General features: G+C 40.2%; 1 protein-coding gene and 1 long non-coding RNA gene across 10 annotated transcripts in view; one reads left to right on the top strand and one right to left on the bottom strand.

The window, feature by feature from the left end:
• Window positions 1–23,732, bottom strand: part of magi2a (membrane associated guanylate kinase, WW and PDZ domain containing 2a) — a 256,526-nt gene that overhangs the window by 107,816 nt on the left and 124,978 nt on the right. The gene's annotated exons all lie outside the window — the stretch shown is intronic.
• LOC145421606 (uncharacterized) lies at window positions 17,492–18,008 on the top strand. The gene is made up of 2 exons (XR_013902980.1): window positions 17,492–17,677; window positions 17,761–18,008. It is a non-coding gene; the product is annotated as an uncharacterized LOC145421606 (long non-coding RNA).

The following is a 23,732-nucleotide window of genomic DNA, read 5'->3' as shown; positions in this document are numbered from 1 at the left end:
CCTTGTCTCTGTCTTCATATTTAGTTAATCTTAATATTTCAGTGTTTACTAGTTGCCTTTTATAGTTACAGTTTCATTTTAAGGATAGCTTCTTGTCAGTGTGTTTTTGCTCAGTTTCTTTCATTGCGATCTGCCTCACCCTTATTGGTTTCATTTGTGTGCAAATGTTCCAACCTGTGATTCATTAATGCCCCACGCCAGTCTGTGACCACTTAACAACCAGTGGTTGCTAGGGAAGAATGTGTTTTCCCTGATCAGCTGGCAAATGGTTGATGAAGATTACTGGCAGTTGCCACGTGAAATTAATCACAAAAAGGTGTACATTACAGCGTCAAACAACTACTTGTGGTTGTGTTGATTGCTAGCAGATTGCCAGAGTCATCTACAGATTTATGCAAGACGCTGACCTCTCCACGAGCACTCACCTTAACTACTTTCTAAATGGCAATGCAACTGTGCCAACACGTTTCAAAAGGCACAACCTCTGCATTCTCCAAGTTTTATTGCTGGACTAGTAGTTAGCAAGTTTTTGCAGACATATTCTCCTGTTTTAGCCACACTACAGGGGACCACATCAATCTATTAGCAACCAAAGCAAGCAGGATGCTGCACCAAAAACCTCCTTGCTGCGAGCAGATTTGATGCAGCCTTTAGTTTTTATGGAAGATGCCAACTTCCATAAAAACTAATGACTGTAAGTACATGCTTGGGAAGCGGTAGTAAACCTCTGAGTCAAGTAAAGTTTCAGTAGTGCTTGGTGGTTCATTATCAGTTGTTTTCAGAGATCTCATTGTACTACTACCAAACTTCTGCCAACCACCATGGCAAGCTGCTAGACACCAAAGCACTCACAACATTGTTTTTGATGCAGAACTCTCTTTCTGACCAGTGTCACCCACCGACTGCCAGAAACCTCCAGCAACCACTATCAACCAGTCATGAAATAGAATTTTTTCCAACCAACTAGTGTTTGCCAAAGGGTCGCCAACTGCTCTTTAGACCTGTGTGACTGTGGTCTTCCTATAGTATGTGTGTATTTCTTAAATCGCTTGTTTGGACCCTTTAGACCTTGTTCATCCAATAACTGCTTTCTTTTTGCTGCTTCTTTGGCCTGCATCTTGCTTTTGAGTCTGAACTTTCTGACCCTAACCATGTAGTTTTGCTGCTATTAAGTATAAAAGAAAAATCTGGTATCTTGTGTGAGTGGCAAAATGATTCATGCCACTCAATTATGCGCTCTTGAATCCTAATGTTGACTTGGTCTCCATTAAGAAGTGGAAACTCTTCACTTTATGGACACTAACACAGATGAGATTGATCTGAAGAAGGATTATAGTCATATAAACAGATAAGATAATAAGGTGAGGGAAGCTCTTGAATCTTGTATCCAGAGACACTAATAAACTGGAAAATTGTCCCATAAAACTGTGATAGTGAAGGAGAAGAAGAAGAAAAGTATGCATAATTATCCCTTATCTGCTTGCTTTTTCTGAGATTTAGGGATAGCATGCTGCTGGGCCTAAAGTTTCTTAGCTACTAGCAATCCTATATCCTGTTGTTGACTGCACGAGCAAGGGTCTTTTTAAGGGTTACGTTTTTAACAAAACACATTTTAGTTAAATGTTGGTTCGCATGTTAGCATGTTAGTTGTTTAAATTCAAAGTTCATGTGCATGAAAACATGGCCCATGTGTTTGTGTGTGTCTTCAGATAACTACGCACTGTGCAGCTTACTGTTCACCTATCTAGCCTGTCCCTGCATGGAGTCAATGGAAGGCCCTTATCACTGACTCTCAGAGCCCCCTCATCCCTTAACTAAAACCGCCTGCAGAGGCAAAAATAAATAAAATATGGGGGAAATGAATAAAGAGAAACCCTCTCAGAAAGTGATATTTTTTCCCTAGAGATGTGGCATGCATTTGTGTTTGTTTATGAGAGTGTCTGCCTAGACCTTAATGTCCTGGGTGGGTAGAAATGAAAGAGGGTTATAGAGAAACAGAAAGGCTGAAGAGAGGGAGGCAGTGGGAGTGAAATAATAAGTCTTGGTTTTTGATATAGAATGAAGTTATTACCAGCTGGTGATAGAAGGTACTTGGAAGCCAAGGAGGAGTTGGAACTTGAAAAGGCACAGAATAAAAGAGCCAAGTTCATATGATAGAAATGAGGGGAAGAAAATTGTGATAAATGTCTGTCATGAAATGAAAATCCACAGACCGTCTCCATGTAAGAATGGGCTTTGAACATTGTGAAGGGATGAAACTGCAGTTTGCTCATGTGTGAGCATCAGAGAGAAAGAGGGGTCAGCCAGGCATTTTCTATATTTCCAATAATCCCATGGGCTAGGTGGAACAGAGCTGAGAATCATGGGACGTGTTCTTCACAAGTCCCTAAAGACCAGGCGGCTCATTTCCCCCTCAGAGCTGGTTCGGATTATAGAAAAGGAAAAAGTAGAGAAGATTTCGTGGGCATAAAACATCCCTTAGTTTTGATGACTGGTCTCCGGGCTTAAAAAATAGTAATAGAGTTTCAAGAGTATTAAAAAAAAAAGGAACGAACAGGAATCAAACATTTTCTTGTTCATTACATTCAGTGAAGGTGAAGCTGTAACACTGAGTTGAAGATTGAGTGAGTGATCATTTAAGCCACAGCAAAAGGGACTTTCTGTGCTGCACAGGTTAGGAGCTCCAATTTCTCTGATCACAAAATCCAAGCTAGCTTATTTCTTTCTGGCCTTGACCAATTGCAGAGTTTATAGAAACAACTACCCTCATTCTGACCAGCGGTAGTTAACAATATGACAAATTACTCCAAGAAAACAGGAAAAATCACGCAGTAAAATACTGTTTCCCATTGAAACACTATGTATTCTGGGCATATTAGCAAATCCCCCCAAAAGGAAAGATGTCCAGATCCCATACCAATGCTATATATATCATCCTTTAGACAGCCTGCAACTACGTTATCTCCTGGCTGCAACTTTGTATTTAAGCTACTTTAACTGCTGTTCTAGTCAGCTGATAAGCTGCTCTGGAGACATCAGTAGGCACCTACTTTGGGACCATTTGTCACTTTTTTCTGACTTTTACTGACAGAAAAAAAATAATTAAGAAACCCATTGATTGTCTTGTTGTATCACAACAGACCATAAAATCTCTATAAAAAGATGCTGGGATGTGTTAAAATGAACTAAAATGCTCTTCTCCCAGACAGTTCTTCAGTGATGGATGCAGGGAAGTGATGGAGAGGTGCAGGCAGGCCGTGAAAATATATCCTGCACCCCTGGCCCGATTATCCAGGGAATATAAACCAGGTTGGTGGGAGTCTGACAGCACATCATGATGGGAGGTTGTCTACTTGAGTGACAGATGGGAATAGCCCTAAAAAACTGATGGATAGGTGAGAAAAATAGCTGAACAGTCATCCCTAGAGACCATGCAGGCTGACAAGCACAGGGAAACTAGTTAAATACAACAGTTCAGTTCAGTTCAAATGAAATGTATGCTTAAACCTCCTTCTGACATATAGTGCCGGACAGCTTTATTAATGATGTTCCGGTAAGATATAACTTGATAAGTGTTAGATCTGTTAACTGCAAATCTCCTTGTTCATCTAATAAGAAAAGGCCTTGAATCACAAATGATGTCAGTAATGGATGCACTTAATTAAAGTCTATTAATTCAGAGATTAATAAAAAACCTTTAATTAATGAAGCTAATAACAAGTGCAGCTTAATGAGAACAGTAAGGCAACAGAAGAACATAACTGGGGAATCTGGTTGCAGTCCATCATAATATGTGTCCATTGTTTTTACTTGTAGGTCACAAATTAAAGACTCTTGATCAATTGAAATTAGTGCAGCAGAAACAACAGTGGCAGTATTTTGTGGTTCGTGTTGCTGCTCCACTGCTTGTTTGTGATGTAGGTAATGGGTTTCCAATTCTGGACTTGACCTGAGTAGGAATAGTTGGCATCATCTTTATCATCTTGGTGGCCCGACACTACTCTGACTTTGTTGGTAATGTCTCAGCCACACTAGAGTAAATAGAATGGAACCCCCTCCCAAGATTGTCATCGTAGGAACAATTGATGGTTGCCCCTGCGACGTTTTTTGTATTCAACAACCAACTGCAAGTAGTTGTAGCAATCAACTGGTTGGTTAAGCATGCAGCATCCTCAACCTCTTTTGAATGCAAGTTGACTGCATAGGTTGCCTGGTGAGAAGAAACCCTGCAAACACAGAGTGTGAACTTTCAACACTTTTCCGTGACCTTTCTTCAAAAAGGTCTAACATCTAAAAATGTATGTACTGTACAGTAAATGGTCTGTATTTGTATAGCGCTTTATTAGTCCCTAAGGACCCCATAGTGCTTTACACGTTCAGTCATTCACACACTGGTGATGGCAAGCTACATTGTAGCCACAGCCGCCCTGGGGCGCACTGACAGAGGCGAGGCTGCCGGACACTGGCGCCACTGGGCCCTCTGACCACCACCAGTAGGCAACGGGTGAAGTGTCTTGCCCAAGGACACAACGACCGAGACTGTCCAAGCCGGGGCTCGAACCGGCAACCTTCCGATTACAAGGCGAACTCCCAACTTCAAACCTTTTGTTTGCATGGGGCAACCAATCAGCAGAGAGATAGCTTGAAGGGTGGGCTGCCCCAAGCTAGACAGGTACTTTAGGTTGCTCCTTTTTTCAGCACTTGGAGGACAGTAGATTGTGACAACCTGAGGCTGGGTTTGTGTCTCCTCCCAGAATTGAACTGGGAATATGTAACCCCAAAGTATTAACCATTACAACATGCCCCACAAAGTCCAACAAAACTGGAATTATTTTGAAGTGTAAATCTAATATTACTGGAGCTAGAAATGAGTTTAATAATAATCATAATGAATCCCTTTGAAAATATATAAATTATCTATATCATTCAATTCATTTCTTGTTGGTTTTTTTGGTGCTCATATAAATGAACAAAACTGAACAACATAAAGAAAATGAACAAACTATATAGAAGGACACGACATGCGTGATGAGCACTCAGATTAATGAAAACGTGCATGAGGCCTATTTTGTGCTCACCCTGTTAGCATTTTGTGCCCTTGATGTTCTAAATCTTGGCCTTAATGTTGTTTTTTTTCTATGTCTCTCTTTTTATTTCCCCATGAGTGCCTCCCAGTCTCTTTGGTGCACTGATCTTTTTCCAACACAAAAAATACGACAAAAGGGCAAAATAACAGTGGAGACTAATTAGGACAAATTCTGCGATACACAAAGGCAGATGAAAGAGATTTAGGAAACAAGTGAGAGCTCGGGAAACGCTGAGGTGGGTATTAAATCTGAGCCAATCGAATTCATATAAATTGTCACTGCTCTGTCACTGCAATCAAGTGCACAGTGAATCTGAAATGTTGGCTTCAGGTTATTGCAAATTCAAACCAAACACAGAACACGAAGAACAACTGCAAAATGTAAAATAGCAGCAATATCGGTGGAGCCAAATAATGTAATATATTTTAGTGCAGCAGGTTTGCAGAATGTAGGCAAGGGTTAGGAATGGTTTTCAATCAATATGTGTTTTTTCCCCCAATTAATTTATAATTTAGTTTATAAAATCACAAAAGCATGTCTAACAAGCTGTTTTAATTCATTTCACCCACAATCTAAGGCTCAGAATTACTCTGTATCATTAACACTGTTTGCACATATACCAGCTACTTTAATAGATACACCTTAATAGTACCAGGCTGGTGTTGGTGCTGCAAACATTCCTTAGAAATTTCGGTCCATCCTGACATGATCGTGCGCTTCCATGATACACCATTCCTTCCCAAAGATGCTCTGTTGAATTGATATCTGGTGATTGTGAAGGCCATTTGAGTACAGCTAACTCTTTATAATGCATTCATAAAGAGAAAGACATGGTCTGGACAAAGTACTAGACAGCAGGATATATGGTTGTTGGTCTGAAATATTCAGACCAACAATTTTGATGCTCAGTTTGAACAGGTTATGTACATGCCTAAATGTATTGAGTTGCTGCCATGTGATTGGCTGATTAGATAACTGTATTACCGAACAGGTGGTGAGTGTAAGCGTTTATATAGGCTACCATATAAATGTATACAGACTGAACTATTTATATCAACAGTATGAGCATATTGTGTCTAGTACTCCCGCAGTTTTATTTTTGGGCCATTAGAAACTTAATCTGTCATGAAATCACTTGGTTCTGTCAGTGTTCAATGAGCCTGTCCTGCGGTCACATGGCCTGGCTTCTTACCAGCTAGACTGCTGCAGAGCATTGAGAAATATCGAATTCTTCCAAGTGTTCAAGTTACATGTTCGTTTTCATCTTCATTTTTGTTGTTGTTGTTGTTTATTTATTAAAACCGCTGGAACCTCTGGTCTCAAAACACCTCCCTACAACTTTTATTGTTAAGAGGTAAAAAAACGATGGATCACACACTGGGAAGTGTCGGGCATTTAATCACGCTACTAAGACACAATTCTTCAGAAGTTTCTTCAAACTATTTAAATCCAGAGGTCCAGAAATGTATCAGTCTGTTTAATTTATAAACTTTTATACTGCATCTCACTGACCTTGCAAATCCATTATCAGCTGCTCATTCCTCCTAAAGTATTAAGGCTTGAAATTTAAAAGAGGAATATACTGAATAGAATTTTTTTATTATTGAATGATCCTTTGGTCTGTAAAATGTAGGCAAATACTGAAAAAAGCCCATCACTTCCAAGAGCCTGATTTTGGAACTGCGAGGAGAGGTTTTTCTCCAAGGCAGCAGTCCAAATGGTACTTAACTTACACAATCACATTTGAGCATCTGGAATAAACAAAACCTTGGGATTTATTCTTGATCGTAACCTGGGAAACAATTGATTAAAACTGTCTCTGACTCAGTTTTTGAACATCTTCCGTGAAGAATCAGCTACTGCATAATTAGAGTTGAGTATGTGGGTCATTATTGTGTTTGCCTAAGTAAACTGAAAAACCATCAAGCTTATCTCAGCTAGATGCATATTCACCCCCCCCCCCCCCCCCCAACACCCCCTTCTCATTATTTTCCATTAATCTGCTCCAGACTTTGTATGAGACATTCTGTGTCAGGGAGAGGCTACTCAGAAACAACCTTGGAGACAGAGAGAGGGGGGAGAAGGAGGCAACAAGGAGGAGAACTGGTTTATTACCACTTCGCCTCTTTTTGATCTCTAATGGAACAGGAGATGTTTATGAATTTGGCGAGGAAGAGGGGGGCAAGTGAACAAGACATACATAGACATAGACATACATAGACATAGAAACCCCATCTGTTTCAAAAGTATCCCACATTTAAATCCAACCTAGTTTCATTAGTTAAAGCTTTCCTACCACAATGATCAAGTGCACTCCCTAACCCAACCGAATGATGCAGGCACCGCTGTGCTTTCACTATACCATGATGTCTGCACCTCGGAGAGCATCTGTCACAATTTTACATGCAGTGTCAGTGTGGGTTTGCTTCTCCGTGATTATTTCATATGCGTGTGTGTGGAAACAAATGTAAAGTGCGTCTGCTTTCATGTCCAAGCATGATAGAAGCACTCTGACGTGCTGCGCAGCTTTTTCGAGAAAAGTGAAACAAGTCTTCCCATCCTTCTGCTCCTGCTGTCGAGTGTGCCAGCATAGATGTTTGGATGCCTTTAGCTTTGGAAGAAAATGCTTAAACGTATGTTTGAGTTTTTGTGTACTTTTATGGGAGTGTTAATGAGATTTTTAGGGGGGGAAAAACAGCATGCAGAGTATGCATTTGGGAACATCTTGGCAGGCATCTCAGCCGCATGATCACTGAGCCACAGTTGCAACTTAGAAATGTAATTGTTTAAATTTGGCAGTGCTGCACGTTATGTGCTCTTTTTGTCTTTTTATTTTAGCGATAATATATTTGATTGGGAGACAACAATGTTGATTATTGAGTATTAATTATGAACAAAATGGATGGAATACATTGTTCGATTTTTTTTTAATGCTGTTTCATCTAAGAGGTTTAGATGATTGGATAGGACATAAACTGAAAGTGTGAACCACAGAGCTGACGTATTGGAATATGAAATGTTCACTTTTTGGATATTTTACAGACTAAAAAATGAAGAAATTTATTGGCAAATCAGGGCTAAATGTCTACCTTTACTTACTTTACAAACTTTAAAAACTTAATTTAGTGTTTACCGTGGAAAACTTTAAGTAAAGCTGAGGCCTATGGAGATGTTATCTCATTACAGATATTAAGCAGGGAGAGAAATGCAGACGTTGACCTTCACTGGCTTTAAGAAAAAGTTAAAAGGAAACCAAAGTACTTGAAAGGGCAACATTAAGGTTTGCACTGAACGCAACAACAATCTATAACTCACAAATATCACCTTTGTGGTTATTGTAATCACCTCACTAATAAAAATACAATAATATTCTGTTCTTTGTAAAGATTGCTGAACACTGTAATGCCTTCAGAAAAAACACTATGCACGGATCTAAAAATAGAATATAGTATTTTTTATATATAAGAACATAATATTTTATAATATTAAACTCAGAGCTTTACACTGCAGAATAACAGATTTCAAGTAAATGTAGCAGCCAGCAGTTTACTGTAACTTATTAGGGACATTTGTTCATTTATCATGTGACATTTGTTACGGTAAGCACTGATGTCGCCGATTATTGATACAGTAAATAATGTTTAGCCAAAGCCTAAAAACAAACCTTGATATTACGCCGTCATCATGTCGTGCTAATCCATCTCTCTAACAGCCCCTGTGCCACTAAGTCCTTCATTTACTGGAGCAGCCACTGTCCGCTATGCTCCTGTCTCATTAAAGACATTGAAATATGGTGGCATTTCACATGCCGCTGTCACATTAAAAAAAATCCTCCACAGGTCGAGGGGGAGTGTACGAGTGAAGGTCAACTATGTCCATTTTCCACCCACACATGCATATACTCACTAATGTGGCAAAGACTTTAGAAACACTGTTATAAGAAGTCCAAAGTTCACCTATTTAATCTTGGTTTGAAACTCACCAAAGATTTTCCAATGATCGTAATTTGATCACTCACACTCAAAACACTAGCCTTAAGAAAGTCAGCAGTTGGAACTAACAATCACTTTAATAAATCAGTGAATCTGCCCAATGCAATTATCTTAATAGTATTTTCAAACCTGGAGCTATCTGGTTTACCATCACATAGGAATGTTAGATTGGATCTGTAAAGTTTCAGGGAAAATTAAAGCAATTCTGAGAATAAGAATCAGTTTTTTCTTCCCCTACAATATCGAGACTAAACTTCAACAGTAGTACTGCACGTGATTTGGTGAGCTGATGATCACACCGGCTTGCCAAGGAATGTATGTTGAGTATTTTACGTGTGAAAGAGAAGATGGGAACTATGTTCTTCCCTTGCAGCATACCACCCTGCTGTGCTATATTAAATAGGAATCAAAGAGAAAAGTGGGCTTGAGCTTTGATGGTTGACAAAGCCATTGTTCATTATCTGCCTCTCTTTGATGAGTATCTGCTTTCAAAGAAGAGAGCAAATTATGCAATAGCACTCTAGAAGCCAAGGGGCCAGCATGGCATTTTCCAGAGTGCCTCTTTTCTGAGAAGAAGTAGCGCACAGGTGAAGTTAGCATCAAGTGCAGGTGAATTTTTCCAAAGTCACTGGGCTGAGTGACCTCTGATCACGGCATCTGCACAGCTGCTATAGCATTAGGCGGAGAGCAAGGAGGGAGACAGGTAAAGTGCTTTGGCTATTTTGTGATCCGTCACAAACGACGGTACACTTTAAATGTCTTGATGGACCATCTTTGATGCTCCACTGAGTAGCGATTACAGAGCACTGTGTCCATTCAGCCCACATGGGTCAAACTATAGGGGGACAAAGAGAGATCTGTGGCAGTAGAACAGAGAGACAGAGAGAAATGCACCCTGGAGGCAAATAGACCCATATTAGCTAATTAGCTTCCGCCGGTGGGCTACAGGGGACAATGACATGTGAAGTTATTTTCTAAGGTGTGTTTTTTAACCTTATTATAGCCCGCTAGGTTGAAATTCAAAGTGCTCATTACCTCTGTGGGGGCTAAAAGTCTGAAATCTGACAGATGGATCGCCATTATCTGTTATTTGGCTTTGTCTGTCATTGAGGGGCAATTTTAGACAGTCACAGGTGTATGATAAACCCCAACCTGCTCCTGCTATGAATAAATATATAGAACATTATGCTGTTAATAGGGGTGCAACTTTTGTGTTCACTATAAGCCAAATACCATTGAATTACTTTTTAAAGCCAGCTCTAAATAAAAGCAGCAGTGCATTTGTTAAATTCTGGCCTGAAAACGCACAAATATGCGCACAGACACATACAGTGCGAAATAAGTATTGATGACTCATTCAATCAATTTTCAACGTAACACTGATTTTATTCATAAACCAGAAAGATATGGACAAGAAAAAAAAAAGATTATATCAAACTTAATTTTTGTTCATTCTTAACCTTCTAAGATATTCCAGTATCAAGGCTCATCATTAAAGGAAAGGAAAGAAAATAATCCCACTTGCTTATGAAGCTCTATAAATTGCTATTTTGACCTTGTGAACATTTTGGCAGCTAAATTAAACTCTCATCACATACGATGCATAAGACTTACACGGGTGTCAGGTGACTGAATTTAGAAGAAGTTAAGTAACAAATGTTTATGAGATCAGAGATGCCCAGTGGTCTCCTGAGAGGAGTTGATAAATAGATCTATCTATAAATAAATAAATAGGTTTTGAAAGAAAAGGGGAAGATATTATAAGTCACTTTGTTTGTCACTGTCATTTCATAATCATCTGGTTTAGTGTCTTGACTCATACTTGACTTTTAACCATTGAGATTCTTGGTTAAACATGCATGAAAAATGAATTTATTTAACTTGAACTGCTATTTATATTGTCTGTGTATATTTAATATAATGTAGCTGCTCTTAAAAAAAATCTAACTGCTACTTGGGATTGGCAATTTGTGCAACAATAGGGTGGCTGTGGCTCTAGAGGAATATATGCTTGGGCACAATATTGAAGTGCAATAAATCAGAGTGTGAGTGTGTGAATAGACACCATTTAAATCACACAGGTCAGGAAACCCTGGAAACCACCAGTTGCTAGGGTAAAATGAGGATTCTTCTACTGGTTGGCTAGATGCCGATAACAGTCATTCAAACTGTGGTCATCAAGCAATGGATGACCTCGGCCAACTACTTGCCGAGGAGTAGCAAAGCTTGAAAAAGTGTGATACAAAAAAGGAAACTGAAAATTTCAAAGTAAAACTTGGATGCAGCAATAAAGAACAAAACCCCACTAGGGTTTATATACCTGGTTTTAGAACTGAAGAAACTACTCAGATGACAGGTGAAACGTCTTCAAGAAGTCCAGTTGCTTTCTTTCAAAGCTCCTTAGACTAACATGACCTGGATGGCTGTTCAATCAAAACTCTCCCTTTCTGCTTTGCGTTGCAGTTTTCAGTTTTACTGCTCAGGGGTGAGCAACTGACTAGTTTTTGCAACAAGTCAGTGTGTTTCATGCAAATGTGTGACTGCAGAAAACTGCGACCAAAGCAATCACCAGAAGGTGACTGAAGATGCAACACCGTATGTCTCTTTGAAACAAATTCAGCAACTGCCAGCAACAACTTACCAGCTGGTTGGGGAATATACAGTTTACCAACTGATCTCTAGGCCTGTATAAATGAAGCCATATTTAATAAGTGGACTATTGTAGTGGCTTGATCAATACAATATTAGATCTGCTATATTGGTTAAAAAACAAGAATACATTTATTTTGAAAATCAACCACAATAACAGGAGCAGTTTTATCCCAAAGCAGCAAAAACTCACTCCAAAATCAGTCTCGATGTGGGACCGAATCTAATTTTAAAAATCAGATTACATATGTGAAACACAACACTTCATTTTGAACATCTATATTTGATCTGCAAACCTGACAAATACGGTTTCATCCACAGTTTATGACACAACACTACAGAGTGATAATATTAAACTTTCCATATATTTATTCATAACTGTCACTACACATATCTGTGGTAAAATATTCCAATATCAAGGCTCTTTTGGAAGATTACAATGGAGCTTTTGACTGCATTAAAGGAAGCTGCACAAATCCCAGCTTCTTTGCACTTCTACAATACCTGATAATATGGTGACCTTGAAACCCACACTGACAGGTAAATTGAATTCACACCACATACAATGGATAAGGCTTCCTCAAGAGTCACTATGTGACCAAATTTAGCTGTGAAGTCACTGAAAAAACAAAAAAAACAGGGCTGTGGAGATGAATCCGTTTTATTTCTAGCCTTATCTTCACAGCACATCGCATTATTCATGTCTTCATCTCTTTTTCATCATGTGCCATTCACAACGGCGCGTGATGAAAATGTCTCACCAAATAAAGATAACACTGGCTTCTCCTTGTGGGAAATTGCAAACGTCCAGGGTGTAAATATGCACAAATATAGTAGAAATATATTACCAGAGACAAATGATATGCCACATTAAGTTAAAAGCACAATTTGTGGAGATATTGGAAATCTAGTCATAATATATTCTGTATATAGTTCACTGTGCCACCACTCCCAGGCTTGCGGTGTGAATTAAATATAACTGTCATTGTGTTTCAAAGGCAGGATATTGTGTGGAAGGCTGTGAAAAAAATGTGATTATAATATAATTTGTGACATGAAGCTCAGTTTCGCTACGAAAAAAACAAAACACCCTGAAGGTTTATTTCTGCCGTGAAAAAGTGTCAGACTACAGAAGTGTTGCTTTCTCCAGGACAGAGACAGAGAGGTAGCGCCTTGTTGTAACTACTGCTTTATAATGCTGTAAATACGCTGCTATCTGGACAGCTGATGCTGAGAAGGAGCAAAAGATTACGTCCTAGATTTTGCTAAGCATGAATTATGCTGGAAGTAAGACATCAACAAAGCGCTCCCCAGCCTGGTTTAAACCTGCCTGCTTCTTCTTTGTTTGTCCCTTTTTCCCTTTCCTCTTTGTGTGTGTGTATGTGTGTGTGTGTGTGTGTGTGTGTGTGCATGTATGTGTGTGAATGAGCTCAGGAAAAGTTAATGAAAGCGTGAAAAGCAAGGTTGACTGATGCTTGCAAGTCAGCGATAGAAGTAAAATATCTCTAGAGTGCGGCGGCGAGTCCTTCTGGGGATGCAAATGAAGGAGGAGAGGACCCTTTAAGTATGCACATGCGCATACACACACACACACACACACTGTCAACAAGAGAGGCTAGAGTAATAGACCATGAAGCAGACAGAGCTGGAGAACAAGTGAGGCTTTGATGTGGAGTGATGGACAGGGCCAAGGCAAGACTACACTGGCATATTAGCAACAACTTTGAAAAGACAGGAAAAGGAAAGAAAACAGGAGGAAGAGACTGAGATGAAGAAAATAAATATCGACGAGGGAATTACAAAAAAGAGAGAAGGTCTTGGAGATAGATGCATAGCAGATGAGAAACACCAAAGATATGAGGATGACAGGGGAAAACACTGGTTGCAATAAGTATTTTCAGTTTTACTTGTGCTCTTTTTCAAGCAGTCGGCAGTTGAAGATTTCTGAATTCGAACACGGGACGTGAGTAGAAAGGAAAAGGAATCGAGTTGTGAACACGGTGTTAAAAAAAAGAGGAAGGAAAGAGAAACAGAAGACACCAGCTTCGAGAAAACAAACATATTTGTGAAAAGAATGCGGCTGCTGAGAAACTATTAGCTTTACATCTCAATCACATGGTTGCAAACATAGCACTCATACATAAACCATAGCCTGAGCCCTCAAATACATATTTCATGGGTCACATCTGCGCTTAAGTCAAGAACTACATAATTTGCCTACTTGGATCTCATGATTCACCGTCGGAAAAAACAGACAGTCATATTGAATTAATGAGAAAACCCAATGTAAGTGACTAAGCGGCAGGGGTTAAAAGGGGCTGAACGTTTCCTGCTGGGGCTTGTCGACACAGTGTTCACACTGGCCGCCGAGAGCGCTGGATCCTCATCTGCTTTGACAGCGCTCATATAGAAGCCATTACACAAACATTTCCTATGGGGATGACCACACAGCGAGAGCCGTAGATCAATCTGAGCTTCCCACAATCCCTGCAGGAGATATGTCAGGGAGAAGAGGATGAAAAACGCATAGAGGGAAAGTTGAGAGAAGACAGCATCAACTGCAACTTTTGATGTAGACGAAACAAAAGAGTATGAAAATTTGAAGGGCGGCACACTGTTCACACTCATAATGGCATAGTTACCGTGTAATAAAGAAAAGATTCCTTCCTTTCAGGACTTTTAGTGATGATCACCTCGCCGCAAAGAATGAAATGGTTTTTAAACAGTGAAGTAAATTAAAAGACAGGAATGGTTTTTAATATCCAGTCTCATTTTGGATCTAACATACCCAGATTTATCAAGCTCTGCAGCTACAGAATCCTCAATCTTTTATTCAGGCCCTGCATTAGTTAGTCTCTTTGGCATCTATCTCTGACACTGCGAAGACTGTTGTTACATATATAAACGAGTGATAACTCTGCTAGAAAACATGGCAGGCTGATTGAAATCCTTAAACCAATCAAATAACTGCAAAATGTCACATCTGTGGAAACAGTGGTGGAGAACCTTTCTCACTTTGAACGCAGCTAAAGTACAAATCCATCATATATAGATAAAAAGCTAATAAACTGACAACGGTACAGACTCTTAATATTCTGTATCCCAGACCTTTGCTTGCAGGTGACATTAAGAGCAGTAGCAATAGCAGTTATTTAGCTGACAGATAAAAATAGTTTTTATTTTTTCTTATTCTGCAGCAGCAGCAGGAGCAGCAGCACAGCCCACCTGCTGAGTAAACTGAGTCAGGATGGGGTTAATGAAAATATAGCTATAAGTCCTACAATCCTTCAGGGTGATAGCATATCCTAGTTCTTAGATCAAAATTAAAGCATGTTTCTAATACTCACTAAAGCCTTGTCTGGTTCAGAATGGACGACTGGGAGTGACTACACACAGAGGCACCACCGCTCTATGTGCAGCATGGCCTGATTTAGATTTCTGCTGGGAAGCTTTGTGGAGCCTACGACACAACATTACCAGCATTTATGCTTGTGCACGGTGAATTATGTGTTAATTACTTTGTGGTTATATCCTGGTGTGGTATATGTGGAGCCAGCCGATAGGAGCAAATAAAATGGTGGGATGTTTTTTTCCCCACACTTTGCTGTGGTCAGTTTTTGTGGATTTGTCCCTCGAGTTTTTCCACTTCTTTGTACATCCCCTCACGTCCACTCCGATAGTTTTGCCAATCTCTTTCCACTATGATTATTTTTCGTTGTATTTAACGGTCAACTGTAAGTGGTGTTACTGCACAGGAGAAGTGTTTTAAAACCTGACCTCGTAGTGTTGAGTGGCACCAATCAACTGTAGAGTTTCAAACTTCCTCTGGCATTAACATCAGCAGTAAAACTGTGTGCTGGGAGCTTCATGGCAGTACGTTTTTTTTCATATAGTGTATTTTAAGATCCTAGTATGTAGGTAAAACATCCACAGGCAGACATCTACACTTCTTAATGATCAGACTGTTCAGAAAAGGATTATCCCTAAACTTCCATATATCCTTGCACATGCTAGTCGCATTCCCGATAGGGCATTTAGCCCATTGCACACCTACCCTTACATTTTGAAGCTACCTCATTGCACGGCAAATTGATTTTGGTAGTATTTCTTACTCCATTTAACCAGCACCAAGCTAATTAATTTCCTTTTGTGAAGCTTTAGCTGCTGGAGCAAGTGATTACATAAATAGCTAATAGAGCTGTTCATAGTGATGCGGCTCTTGTCAATTTCACCTATAAATTCTAAATAATGTGAATCATGGAGGTACGGGTTGTCCTCTGTACCATCTTACAAGCTGAGTTACACACGTTCACTGTCATTAACAAAAGACTGGATGCCTTCCACGAGCACAAAGCTACCTGCCAAGAAGTACGAGAGAGACAGAATGAGTGCAAGTGGGGGATTTTTATTGTTGCTGTTTTGTAGCAATGAGGAGAACAGGGAAATACTGAGACAAAGGAAGTACGAAACTACTTGAATAATAGTAGTTTTACAAAGTAACACAGTAAAGTAACTTGGTGAAGAATAAGAGCTGCTTTGCGGAGTAACCAAGCAGTGGCCAATATTCAAAGACACACTGTTATACAACTCTTTTGTAAAACTTTTGCCCAAATGGACCGTAAGCTTAATAGTGACTGATTTGATAAGGTAAAATTATCAGCCTTATGCACCTGCAGATATAACTTGATAATGATTATTAAAATCTCTGCACTACTGAGTTTTCTGCTGTGCTAAACCAAATGATTTTAAATATCCAACCAAACATTTCTGGACACACGCTCTTTTTATAAAAAATTAAAAGTATCTGTATTATTTTGATAATGTGCAAAAGTATATAAATATAATAGAAGTGTTGAGGATTAAATGATAGAAATAGTAATTCGAAATTGGCTTGGCAAGGAAATAGAGTTCCACTGGTGCCATAAACTAGCTAACTGCTATGTCTGTTTATTTAAAGCAATGTGGACACAGTAATAGGGATATCCTCAGGGTCCAAGCCAGCATAAACTCTGTAGAAGGCTTGCATTTCCTTATGCTGACCATCCATCAAGTTGAAGTCCAGCCAAATTTACTGTGAAAAACTCAAGAGAACGATTGGCAGACTTACAATACAGCTCTTGAGAACAGCGCAGGGGGTAAGGTGGAGGATCAGAAGGTGAGAAAGCAAAAAATTATTTAATAAGCTCCCTACCCCAGGAAAAAAAGGTAGAAAAAAAGTGGCAGAGAGCAACTTGTGGGAGTGCTGCAAAGCTGAATAGAGCCTGACAGGTCTAAATGAATGTTAGCCTTGGCCAGGTCTCAGAGCTGAAGGTCTACATCTCATCACCTGAATAATTCACCTGCTGGGATACTGATTCACCCCTTGGCCTCAGTATGATATAACCTGACTCTGTCACTAGGTCGCTGCCACTGAAACAGTCTCATCATAATCGCTAGGAGTGAAGTTGTTGGTCAGAAAAGTAAAAGACCCCAGGAGAAGAAATATGACTATCCCATTACAAAGCCCAGACAGGACCGATATCCCGTGTTATGGATGGTTTCACCCCCGAGGCAGTAAATCTTTCTGCCAGGCTTGGTCCAAGCTGAAAGAACAACAAATTATTATGAAGAAAAGTCCTTATTAAATGTAATATTTTTGACAACTAAGTGGTCAGTTTAGCTCTTTCCGTTCATTGTTAGATGACATGATAAATATCACTACATACATTATGTGTCACGGTCCCCGTGTCTCTCTGGTTGGCCCACGCTGGCTACAGGTTTTGTTGTTAGTTTTAGTTTTTTGTCTCTCCTCCTCCTCTCTGCCTGGGTGGAGCTCATTACGGGCTCTCACTCTTGGCCCACGCACCCCTGTGGATGGTGTCCACCTGCGGCTGATCTGGCTGATTTCCCCAGCTGCTATTTAAGGCAGTGGCACAGAGCAGCTCACCGCTGGAACGTCGAACCACCTGAGTTCGTGCTCGCGGCATATTCAAAGAAGAATCGCTTACACGTGTTTTATGTTGTGGAACTAACCTTTGACCTTCTGTCTGTAGATTCTGGACCGAATCACCGGACCTGTCCAAGTGGGGCAGTGTGTGGAGTGTTGGAGCGAGTGCGGCTGAAGAGGAGTGCGTGTGTGCGGAGGAGCGGTGGCGGTGACTGAGTGGAAGAGGAAGCGTGTGTGTGGATTCCCCCCCCCCTTCTCTCCCTGGAGCCCTGGACCCCCTCCCAACTCACTGTACATATATTTTGCACTAAGGTGATCCCTATTGTAAATAAATCCCCTTTTGTTTCCTTGAAAGAACTGTCTGCGCGTGGGTCCGTTCAGTAGCCATGACATTATGTAATTATTTATATGGTATATAAGCTTGATTGACAACAGTCTGCTCAAAGGACTTAGGTAAATGTTGAGCTATTATTAAAATCCTACATTAGCCAGTCCCTCTCCACCTGATGTGTAATACAGTGTAGTGAAACACTGGAAATGATCAATAGCACATGGTTATCTACGGGCGGCTCTAAAATAGTGGATTGCAGTGTGACAGTTTAGTCCAGATTCAGTGCTATACTGACACTAATCTGGGAACCCATGCTTACAATCTACAACAAAAATCAAACAAAAAGACATTTATCTTTGTGTTATTGCTATGTTTTAGAACAGGTTAACATTTGTCCAAATCTATTTAAAAGCAATAATCAGACGCAAGTGCTAAAATGGATATTAGATGGTTTCTTTACAGAGGTTTGTTCAGGTGTAGTGGGGAAAAATGACTTTTCTCAAAATAACTTCCCATCTGGTTTGAAGATATCATTGCTGCTTTCCAAGCTACAGTCAGTGTTACATATCAGCTTTGAAGACCAGACTGACTAATGGCCTGTACCAGTGCAAACCTCTTTTCTGGTGCTAAAGAAAAGTGAATGTGAATGCAAAAAAAGCATTTTTACTTGTGTGACATTAATCTATTTGGTGAGAATTAATGCTTAATTTGCATAGGTGGATCCCTCAACGCAGTGGCTTTCCCAGGAGTCCTTATTTCTTAGGTAGTACCTGTAAGATAATCCAGAATGAATGGACACCTATGGAGATGTATCTGTAAATTGCTATATTTACACGGTGAACAAACGTGACAAAGTTTGTTGTTTTTAATAGAAGAAATCGAGACACAGATCCATCTCCTCTGCTTTGACACGACCACACTCTCCTGCTATAGTACAGCCACTAAGAGAAATTGTCCTCCTGCAATCACTCATCTAGAAAGGGATCTTTGACAAATGATGGTATAATGATATTCATGGGATTTGAACAGGGTCTCCAGATAGTCACTGGTAAAGTTAAAGTAACGGGGGTATTATTCGTTTTGAAACTGTTTGGTCATAGTACAAGGAATTTAAAATCTGTGATGACAAGATAAAATTTTGTGAGGAGTCAGTGACCAAAGATATATATTGCAGTAAAACTACATGCCTTTAGAACTTGAAGTCAGGGGTTCTGTATCCAGTGAGGGTCCCTAGGCTAGACCTTCACATGCTAACCAAGCCTAGCTCGGATATGAGTGGGAGAGATAAAACTGAAGCCATAATGGTTCAGACGTCACCTTCCTAGCCAAACCGACTGGCCAGGAAGTGACATCACTGGAGTCATGACACTAACTCCTTCACAAGAATCAATCCCAGCATCTTTGAAATCCACCAGTAAAACAAAAACATACACAAAAACCAACAACATGGTCCAGCAACTACATGCAAATGTTCCTTGTGTTGTGTTTGTGTCACATACAAATGATGTCATGAGAGTTTCGGGCCATGTTTCTATAACAACCCCACCCACTTTGAGATGATACTCAACTGCATTAGAAAACGACTAAAACCTTGAGTCCAGCATACTGTATGTCTCTCAGCTGGCTTGAGAACACCTAAGTGTCCTACCAGAAGACCTGGAGGAGGTAACTGGGGCGAGGGTGATGCAGGCAATTCTGCTTGGACTGCTGACTCTGAGCACATCTTAAATTTTATCATTACAATGAACTAAAATGGAAAAGTGTTAATTATACGGTGAAATGAAAGCGGTTAATAGAGCCATGATATCAAGAAGCAAATCAGCAGAAGATTAAAATGTATTAATGAAAACAAAAAGAAGGAAATACTCCATCTTAGACTCGGGCGATGATCCAGGTGGGATAAAAGGCTTGAATGGTCTGCAGACGATTTTCAGATTTCGATGAGCTGTAGCAATCTTAAGTTTGCGAATGGCTGGACTAGACCAAGACTGTTTGCTTAGTCAGCGCTGGCTCGATCAGCACAGAATATTAAACACTTCTGTGGCACCGTTTACATTCATGAGACGGACAGAATACCAGAAACAATATAATGAACCACAACAGTGGACCTCACTTCAGCCTCAGACCGAGCATTAAGGTTTAAAACATAATGGGCAACTCAGATAGAAAGGATATATTATGTTTGCTGAAAAAAAAAACCCCACGGGGTATAGACATGTATCCTGTTAAATAACAGAAGAAACAATCAGCTGTAGCTGATCAAACAGTCTTTCATAAACAAACTTTTTTTTAATGTAGTCTCTGGTGACAGCTTCCTTCTCCATTAGCCCTTCACTTTTCTTTCCTTCAGAAGTTAAAATGGATGAAAGCCAAAAGTGCTTGTTAAACTAATACCACAATTACTCTTCGGCAGACAGTTCCTTTCTGCACAAGCAGTCGTTAAAAGCAACACGAGCTGGAACTGTTAGCTCGCGTGTTGCAGTTCACTTCCTCCCGACAGTGCTGATCAAACAAGCCATGTTTTCCTAAGAGTTACGTGACGGTCTGATAAACATGCTGCCTTATACTGTACACCATCAGGGCTTTAGATAAAAGAGATCTTAAATCTCTACACAAAGAGAAGACAGAATGACAGGCAAGGCCACACTGCTTTTGATTAAAGGGCAAGTTCACATGATTAGACAAGGCAGTGCCCACTTTTATCACACATATATTCAAGTAGAAGCAAAAAGATGACATGACACTGCCTATGCATGATAATAAAGCAAAATTAGGAAACTAAAAAAAACAAAAGTGTCACACCTTTTATAAAGAATTAAAAGGAAGAAAATAACTGAGGCAGTGGTGGAGATGAACACTCTTTTCAGTGCTCAGACTGACAGCCGAGTTTCTGCTGTCCTGAAAGATAAAAATCTGGCAACCAATTACAGCATACAAGAGGTGAATCTAAAATGGTTTGACTTAAAAGGAACATAATGGCACGCAGGCAAACAATATACAACAGAAGAAGGCTACAGAGCATTAGGGAAGGACTCAGAAACAGATCAGTGCATTATTAGTGAGTCCTCAGTATGAGCTAGTCTAGGAAAGTAGAAACTGCTGACAAGAATTTCTAAATCAGTCATTCTGCCAGTTTTATATAGATTCAAAAGTCAACATATTTTTTATTATCATTTTTCAGCAGAGGAATGCATGCCAAAATCTAAATGTAGTCATTTCTGCTACTCATAAAAAACAACAAAACAAACACATTTTATATGCTTCAGGAAAAAAGGGTTCAGAGATGTTCTGGGTGATTAGCATCACCCTCGGTAGAGCCTTTGTGCTCCTGGCGATCTCGTAAAATTCCTGAAGTGCATTTTTTATATTTGCATCTGGAGAAATGTAACAGCAGTGGCAGATGCACTGATAAAATCATATAATAAAACAGATGTGTTAACATTACTAAAGTCCACATTAGGTAACCACTGTCCTTCTAAAGTGACTGCATTTAAGCACCAAACACTGACGATACGAACAAAGAGTCTCCTACTCCCACTGGAGTCTTGTATGATGGATTGTGATGGAGTTCGGTGTCCAAAAAAGATGCGGGGACAATATTCTTAGGTTTCCAAGCTGACCTAGCTTTATTTTAATCAATGTCCTCATAAATGATTTATTTAAAAAATGCCACGAGTCATTTAGACAGTCAGTCATTCAGCTTAAAAATGAGAAACCAAACACTGTTATATATATATGACAAGAAAAGCATCATAACCTCTCATACAATAAGCTCCAAAAATCTATTTCAATTTTAATCAGGATCAGTGTCCTGTTAAGAGTATTTATGAGAGGAGAACTTAGCCCAACATATCAAGGCTATCTTCCTCCTGAAACCTCGCCACCTCTTTCATGTTTTTATGACATGATCCCACTCTTCTTGTGTTTCAGTGATCAGCTCACACACAAACTGTACTGAGCCTGGGCTGCAGTAAAGAGCGTGAGTCAGAGAACATTAGAGTGCAGCGGATTCAGTCTTGAGGAGACACAGCTGAGACCAATGCCAGTGCCGCATTCAGCAGAGGCGAGACTCGACATGGATTTCTCACAGAAGCACAAACTACTTGACATTTGACTTTTCTTCCTGCTGCCCCTGACGTGGGCAGAAAAGGAAAGCTAAGGGGAGTGTGTCAATTTTGTAGTGGCAGAGAGGAATGGGAGGCTGTCGCACAGGATGGAAAACCTCGGCTAAATGCTCTCATCCTGAGCGCAATCAGAGCGTAGCACAGGAGGTGGATGCTCAGGTAGCGTGTTGATGAAGGTTTCCTGTCATCATCGCTTGTGAAAGACTAATTTTATGGTAAATGGTCTGTATTTATATAGCGCTTTACTAGTCCCTAAGGACCCCAAAGCGCTTTACATATCCAGTCATCCACCCATTCACACACAGGTGATGGCAAGCTACATTGTAGCCACAGCCACCCTGGGGCGCACTGACAGAGGCGAGGCTGCCGACACTGGCGCCACCACCAGTAGGCAACGGGTGAAGTGTCTTGCCCAAGGACACAATGACCGAGACTGTCCGAGCCAGGGCTCGAACCGGCAACCTTCCGATTACAAGGCGAACTCCCAACTCTTGAGCCACGATCGCCCCTCAGGCGTCCGTATCAACAAACATTAAGGCAGAGCAAAAGCATGTTGTTTGGATGTTTTAATGGAAGGCTGATTGTCATAATAACCGTAATAACCTTCCTCTCGCTTTTCCGTGCTCAGTCTCATTCCTTTACTCACTTTTTCATCTCTCTTCCTATTTTCTGGCGGTTTTCAATCCTCACTTCTGCCCTCTCCCTCTCCCTGCAGACAGAAATGCTTCTGGGGTCTACATCGATTGTAAGAACTTCACAAACCCTTTCATCACAAAAGCCCTGATTCAACAAAACCAGCTGCACTGCATCAAATGTGAGAAAACCAGCAGGTAAACAGCACAACAGTCATTAGACAGGTAATTAGAAACCAAGTAGAAAAGGCCTAGACAGGTGAAAATCATGAACAATGTGCTTCCAATGAGAGACATAAGATTGCAAACTGATGTTTTAAAACCATAATGTTCTTTCTTAAGTTATTTTTCTGAAGTAGATACAAGTCTCTGGTCTGAATTCTGACCTTTAAAATCGACAATTTAAAGGCCGCGTTCAGCAGGGATGAGGTGACTGAGAAATTCAGGGCTAAAACCGATGCTGGGCTGATAGCTGATGTCAATACTGATGTCTTTTCTGTCTTCGTCCCTCTTCTGTGCAAGGCAAACAAAGAAATCTCTATTTTCAATATGCAGCTAATCTAAAGTCTTTCCGTGCTTCATTACCCCAAATTCCTAAAAATTAATGGGATACAACAGGTGCAAAAATCATCCGCCGCCATTGCTCATTGTCTATTCGCCATCAACACGCTAAGTATCGTCAATACGTTCACTCTGTGTTAAAAGCATTTTCGGGTTATATCAATAACAGGCCTAATTATCATGGTACTGGTTGTGGACTCAGGAGCTTGACTGGTTGTGTTCTTGTTTATTATGAAAAATTCTTTGTTTGGCTTGCTGTTGTTCTACTTCTCATTATTGTACATGGTGATGGAGTAAAGGTCTATTGTTTCGGTCTCTGTTCGGTGTCTGTTGTATCTGCCCATTGAATTTAGCCATCAGCATTAAAGGCTCGTTTTTTTGTTCTAAACTTTGCCTTCTGTGTTCTGCACCGTGGTTCCTCTTCACCCCC

Source organism: Astatotilapia calliptera, chromosome 17, assembly GCF_964374335.1.
Source record: "Astatotilapia calliptera chromosome 17, fAstCal68.1, whole genome shotgun sequence".
Lineage (NCBI taxonomy): Eukaryota > Metazoa > Chordata > Actinopteri > Cichliformes > Cichlidae > Astatotilapia > Astatotilapia calliptera.
Note: the sequence above shows the minus strand (reverse complement) of the source record. Positions and strands in the feature narration are given on the sequence as shown.